General features: G+C 39.4%; 1 long non-coding RNA gene across 3 annotated transcripts; it reads right to left on the bottom strand.

Annotated features, from left to right (window-relative positions):
- Positions 1-3386: 3386 nt before the first annotated feature.
- Positions 3387-6263, bottom strand: LOC131239828 (uncharacterized). 3 transcript variants are annotated; one of them, XR_009168420.1, is made up of 4 exons: positions 6127-6263; positions 5937-6063; positions 5694-5818; positions 3387-3798 (listed from the first exon to the last, which is right to left on the bottom strand). It is a non-coding gene; the product is annotated as an uncharacterized LOC131239828 (long non-coding RNA). The 3 variants fall into 3 exon arrangements; XR_009168418.1 differs by having other exon boundaries at positions 3390-3798; positions 5937-6077; XR_009168419.1 differs by lacking the exon at positions 5937-6063 and having other exon boundaries at positions 3408-3798.
- Between the last annotated feature and the right edge of the window lie 1028 nt (positions 6264-7291).

The raw sequence follows: 7291 nt of genomic DNA, 5'->3' as shown, positions 1-7291 counted from the left end.
AAACCAAACCTAAACCTAAAACCAAAACCTAAAACCTAAACCTATAATCTATAACCTAAATCAAAACATATAATCAAAACCAAATCCCAAAACCTAAACCTAAACCTAAACCTAAACCTAAACCTATAACCTAAACTCAAATCCCTAAACCTAAAACTAAACCTAATCCTATAACCTAAACTCAAATCCCTAAACCTTAACTTATAACCTAACCTAAACCTATACTTATAACCTAAAACTATTCTCAAATCCCAAAACCTATAACCTAAACCTAACCTTTCCCTAAACCTATAACCTAAACTTAATTCCCTAAACCTAGACCTAGACCTAAACCTAAACCTATAACCTAAACCCGATTTCCTAAACCTAAACCATAACCCATTCTCAAATCCAAAAACCTATAACTTAAACCTAAACCAAAACCCAAACTTATAACCTAAACCCGAACTCATTCTCAAATTTCAAAACCTATAACCAAAACCAAAACCAAAACCTATAACCTAAACCCGAACCCATTCTCAAATCCCAAAACCTATAACCTAAACCTAAACCTATAACCTAAGTGTATTCTCAAATCCTTAAACCTATAACCTAAACCCGAACCTATTCTCAAATCCCAAAACCTATAACCTAAACCTAAACCTTAACCTAAACCTATAACTTATAACATAAATCTTTAGACAATGATGATTGGCATTATGTCATTCTTAGCACCTATTGACTGCAATATACATCTTAAGTCAAAACAGACAAGCACCAAATAACTACTACAGTGGTATTTATTGTTTCTATCTAAGATTTCAATAGTCATAAATTGTACAAGTGCTTCTTCAAGAGTTCCAATATCCCCATGTATCTTAACAGTTAGATCCATCATCCGTTCATGCTTCTCAGACTTGCCTTGGCACTTCATGCACCTTATCTGCAATAACCATTCAACTTTCCAACAGCTATTCAACACCAGTAGCAGCGAACAGAAGCTCCTAGCATCGGGACCCGAGCAGCAATCGCAACAATGACAACCACAGAGAAGACACACACCTCCCCAATAGGCACAGGGTAGACTTTATGCAGCTCAGCAGGACCCTCAGTCGTCAGAAGGAATCATCGATGATTTGCGCGACTAGGCTATGGGATCATCTTGTTAGATTAATAGTTTGTTAAAATTTTGAAGCTGCAAGGTATCCTAGTTTCAATCGTTTCTGATTCAGGATCTAAAGTTCAGTAGGATCACCATAGTGTTGATGATGCATCTTGGGAGGGCGATGTTGAGATTAGAGAGCGCTAGCTTTATCCTTTTGTAGATTGATTGTGCCTTGACTTGATGATGTTTCGTCTCCCCTTGTCTATTCTATAAATTTTGAGGATGAAATTTTTATTAGGTGGGGAGAGCTGTATGACCCGTATCATAGCCTGTACCGTTCCATAGGCCTCTGCGGTCCTCCCGGTCAAATTTCGGTGACCCACGATTTGTTATCGGTGTTTGTGCACGATCCTGAGTCGTGTCTCATATATTAGAGTCGGATCGACTCGAAACTTGTACCCTTGCAACCGCGCCATCACTGCGGTTCCGACGCCACGTCTTGCGTGCCGAGGTGATACCCAGGACAGGAGATGTGCGCTCGTGTTCAGTTTGAGAAAAACGCCGCGCATTTGCAAAACCCAAGAGAATATCACATCAATCTCATCAATCCCATCAATCAAGTACACATCACTCCCATCACTCACACCCATCCCCAAGTACAACCACCCTCCCCAAAGTCAACTTTCTCTTACAACAGGTACATCCATCACTCACCATCCCTCTCTCCCATCACTTCTCTCCCATCATCTCTCTCTCTCTCTCTCTTATTCTCTCTCTTCATTTTTCAAGTAACTCCATGTGAGGAATGTCGAAGCTCCCCAAACAAGCTAGTGTGGCCCACTTCCTACCTCTCATCTCCACCATCCAAAGATCATCTCGACCATTGAAATTGTTCCCTTGAAGCTCTAGAGGCTATAGGTGGAAGAAGGACGATGAGATTAAAGGTGTGTGCTTTCTTAGGGTTAAGTTTATATGTTTTGCTTGGATTTGATGATTTGAGGGCCCACTTGTGGTGAGGCCCATCTTGATGTATGCATTGTATCATAAAGGAGCTCATAGTGGTGAAGCTCCTCCCATCATCATCGTTCTCTCTCTCTCTCTCTCTCTCTCTCTCTCTCTCTTCTTTTTGCGGCCCACCCTGATGAACGGATTAGATCCACACCGTCCATTAGTGGCAGCCACCTTGTTGCCCACAATGGGACCCACCTAATGCATATCCCTTATATCTCCTCTATCCGCCAGCAAAATCTGTGAGGCTGACCGTGATATATGTCATATCTGGGCCGTCCATCTGCTGGATGCTGGGCCAGCAGCCCAGCAGTCCAGTAGGTGGACAACTGTTGCATCCACGTTAACAAGATCTGTGGGCCCCGATTATGAGGCATGTTTTGTATCCAAACCGTTCATCCGTGTGGAAACCCACACGTGATGAATATGCCTTGCATCCAGGCCGATGATGGCAAGTTTTTTTTTTTTTTTTTAAATATCTAATAAGTAAATATATATTATATATAAGATGGGCCCCACGTGGGATTCCACCATGATGCATGGTTTTTATCCCTAGTCGTCCGTTCTGGACGTTTTATATACATATACATATATATATATAATACTAATAATATTATATTAATATAAAGAGGTGGGATGGCCCACCTACATGGGGCCCACCTGATGGCAGTGCTTTATCCACAATGTCCCACTAGTTGGGACCCACTGATGTATTTGTTACATCTCACGGTCCAGTACGTGGACGGTGGGGATCCACCGTGTTGCATGTGTTTCGTCAATGCCATCTATCCGAACAAAGAGAAAACACTAATATCAGTTGGATCCCTCCAGCTGATGGGCCACCACGTGGGACCCACCATTGTATATATTTTCTACTCCCACCATCCATTGGTTTGGACGCTGCTGGACTGATGTCCAGTAGTTGTGGGACATGCCTTCATGCATCTGTTCTTCCACCGTCCATTTGTGGACAAGTGGAAACCCACCTGATGTGTGCAGTCCACACTTACGTGGACCCTATCTTGATGTATTTTTTGCCCTTAAATGGGCCCAATGTGACGTATATGTGGCACATATGATGAGGCCCACTTGTTATGTATTTAACGCCTAGATAGAGAGGCCTGATGTGATGAAATGAGACCCATTGATGCAGCCCACTTAATGTCTATGAGGCCCATGAGTGCGGCCCGTTAATACGACCTAGGCTAAAAGGTGTACAAAAGACACTTATCAGATACCAATATAATAACCACAACAAAGGAAACAATAATAATAATATTAGTACTAATAGTTGTAACATACCACAATAATAAGGTATGCACACAATTATATAAAAGACAATGCAACCATCCATTTCAAGTATATATCTTTAAATTCTCCATTCATTCATTACCGATATATATTTCCTGGAGATCTGATTTCAGGTACTCCCCCATCACTCCCATACTGAATCTTCTTTGCCCCATGACATCAAGAAGCTCATTCTGCAAAATCATCTACAAACATTGAGAGATAGCAATCACTTGGCTTGGTCAGGTTTGTCAAACTGCATATAAACAAAAGAAATTAGGTGAAAAATGGAAAAGACAAATGAATTTGTAGGATTCAAGTTTTAAAGCGCTCCTTTGTCAAAGACAAACTTCCACTAATGATGCAATAAAGTGCCCCATCACCATCCATTTTTGTTCTTCTTCTTTCTTTTTTCCCTAATTCATGCAAAACAAGTCTATGATTGACAAATGGTCATATTAGTGGCAAGTTGCGTTTCATGATGAATCATAACCCATGCCCATTTCTATGATGCAATTTTACATATTGTAAATAGAAACACAGAGTAATGTATATATATATATATATATATATATATATATATATATATATATATATATATATATATATATATATATATATATATATATATATATATATATATATATATAATGACTAACAACAATGCTCAACAAGAGAGGGACCTGATTTCATAAAATATCACTTAGTAATTAATTTTCCATCACTTTAACAAATTTTGCAGTTATCAAAAGGCAACTAATGATTTTTCCTAAGGCTGCGTGGTGTTCTACACATCTCTTCAACCGGGATCAAACTCTCCATCAGCTGTAATTGGAAATTAAAATAAGCATTGAAAGGAGGGTGGATCATTAACAGTTATTGCTAGAAGTGCTTCAAACAAATCATAAAGAATATGATGATGTGACACTAATGATTCAGCAAAATGAAGATAAACCATCATAAACATAAAATGCACTAATTCAAGTATTAGCACTGCATACAGGGTCTGTTGCCCTGTTGGTATGTATGGTGAATGCCAATTTTCAAAGATTTTTATCCATAAGGATTTAAAGCCAAAGCATAACGGCATTTGCTTCTTGAAAACATCTCCTGCATGCATTAAAGGGCCCACCTATATGATTATAAACTTAGGCCCACCTGTCCAAACAACCCATTAGTCTAAAAAAATGATTCTCATATATTGTGCAGATATTGTCTTATGAGTTTCATTTGGACGTGTATGATCTGTTCAATCAATCTGAACATGCCATCATCTAGCCCAATCTTCATCTGTTGAGTAGAAGGAAATCTATAGACACTAACTCCACCCAAACAACAAATGAAAATGAATTTAAAGATAAATAAATACTAAGAGCTTGGCAACAAAAACTCTAAACTACCAAACAGCTAGGAGTGCGAATCGAATCGGTAGAACCATGGAACCGGACCGAAATCGACCACACGGTCCAGTTTGGTCTAGTTCTAGAGTGCACCGGTTCCAATTCCGGTTCAAAAATTAAAGAACCGTTTCGTTTGGTTCGGTTCTAATTTGGGGGTATGTAGAACTAGTGAGGTTCAAACATATAGGCTGTTATGAGAAACTCCAGGGAGAGGGTTCCCTCTATTGTAGCCCAACTTAATTTGGGATTAGGTTGAGTTTTTGGATATTAACGGTTTTCTTAGGTGTCACATCTGGTGGTAGATGGGTTAGATGGTGAGAATAGTAATAGAATTGTAATATGAATCGGCAACCAAGCTAATCAGTATCAGTAGATGGCGGATCAGAAGATGAAAATGATCTGAAGGGCAGTATTTAAAACAAGATAAAAGAAAAAAAAAACCCTCTAGGTCTCTGATATCATAATAGATTGTAATACGAATCCAATGTTTTGAATATTACAAATCCATCTATATTTATAGAAACGAGATTACAAATTTTTTTTAAAATAATACAAAATTTTGAGATTAGAATATGCCCTATGTCACATGTTAATCGTTCTAAGAAAGTCTCGGAAGAGATGTTGATGGGTGGTTAACAAATAGATCCCGTCAGCTAGCCCTTTGTATGAAATAGACATATCACATCATACTATTTACCTTAAGACACTCGAGATCTCATAATTCCTATGTTTAACCATAACCACCATCCACAAACTCATGAATAGCCAAACCAACCATTATAAGGAGTAGGAAGTAATCAAGCATAACAGGGCATCATATATATAACTTACACAACATATATATTCATTTATAATGAAGTACATAAGCTGCAGTCATACCACAACTAGGAAAGGTAAACACATCAAACCACCTTATTTACTTCTGAGAGCTGATCACCTACAACCACTGTATTCTAACTTGTGATGCAGCCAAATCTTTTCTGAAACACGTCTTCCATCATTTTACAACCAAATACATCGAATCAGGCAAGGAATCCTATTAGATTGCGCCAAATACCAGAAAAAAATCAGATCTAATCTCCAAACCGAATCTATAGCTTCAAAAACCTAAAGAAACTGCAATAAGATAAGATGGACCAGATCTCTCCATAAACCATGAAAAAACATCATTCTGGGGAAAGAATATATATGCACTATCCCTAAACGTCATACGCTCTGTCCCCAAATAGGCCATTTCTTTTCAACGGCATTGGAGTAGCAGCATATGCCATTTTGGGCATCCTTGCAAAACCGGCCTTAACAAGTAAAACCAATTAATCGACGGGGAGAGAGAGAGAGAGATACCTAATGTTGCAAAATTCTCCTTGATGTGCGGGAGAGGTAGATCGAGCAAAAAGGGAGAGGGGAGGGTTCGAGAGTGGAGACGGAGAGAAAGAGAGACTGAGAGACTGAGAGAGAGAGGTACAAAGGGAGAGGGAGAGAGAGAGGGGGATGGAGAGAGAGAGGGAGACCGAGCGGAGAGGGAGAGAGATTGAGGGAGAGAGGGAGAGGGATAGAAGAGGGAGAGGTAGAGAGAGAGAGAGAGAGCAAGCAAGGAGGGAAAGCTTGAGGAAGAGCGAGCGGAGAGGGAGAGGGAGAGGGAGAGGCGGAGAGAGAGAGAGGCGTAAATGAATTGTTAGGGCATCAGGTTTTTCATTTTATAGGGCTCTTTACTGGTAGCCGATAAAACTGGCCGCCAAGGAAGGATAACCCCAACAGTCGGCTAAGCCCCTTTGTCTTGTAGTGTCAGAAACCTTGCTGGACAGCCTCCTGCTGACAAATTGTTAAACAAAGACACTCAAAAGCTAACAAACAGAAGCTATATACTTTGTGGTGAATGATTCCCAATAAAAGTGAAGATATAGAAGAAATGAATGCTCATCCAATATAAATCATGAATATATTTGACATCAGAGAGGTTAGAATATAAATGACATTTGGATCCAATTCAAAGATTGAAATATACATAGGCCATACCTTTCAAGATCCTCTTTGATTCCTTGTGGACTGACTTCTCTATAGAAAGAATCCCAAGTACACCAACCAAACCAATCCAAGTTTGCAGGGATCTGTTAGTGAAACCACGACAACAGATTCCTCTCAAATTAGTTCTTTTAAGAGAGAGAGAGAGAGAGAGAGAGAGAGAGAGAGAGAGAGCAAAACAAAAAAAAAAAAACAAAAACAAAAAGAAAAAGAAAAAGAAAAGAAGATTTCATTTACATATAAATGTATGTGGACATAGATATGAGTCACTTAATAAATAATTTGCAGAAATAGTACGCAAGCACATGCCCATATGTACCTTAAGGCCGGATCCACTGAAAAGCTTTGCAGGTCTACAAAGCTACGTATGGAACCCATCATGATGTGTTTGTGACATCCAATCCATCCATCATGTGCACTTGCACTTCTTCTCCTAAGAAACCAATAGTCACTCAAACTCAAAACTCAGGTGGGCCACGCCACAAGG

The sequence above is a fragment of the Magnolia sinica genome, chromosome 3 (genome assembly GCF_029962835.1).
Source record: "Magnolia sinica isolate HGM2019 chromosome 3, MsV1, whole genome shotgun sequence".
In the NCBI taxonomy this organism is placed as follows: Eukaryota; Viridiplantae; Streptophyta; class Magnoliopsida; order Magnoliales; family Magnoliaceae; genus Magnolia; species Magnolia sinica.
The sequence above is the reverse complement of the archived record's forward strand: the minus strand, read 5'-3'. Positions and strand labels throughout refer to the sequence as shown.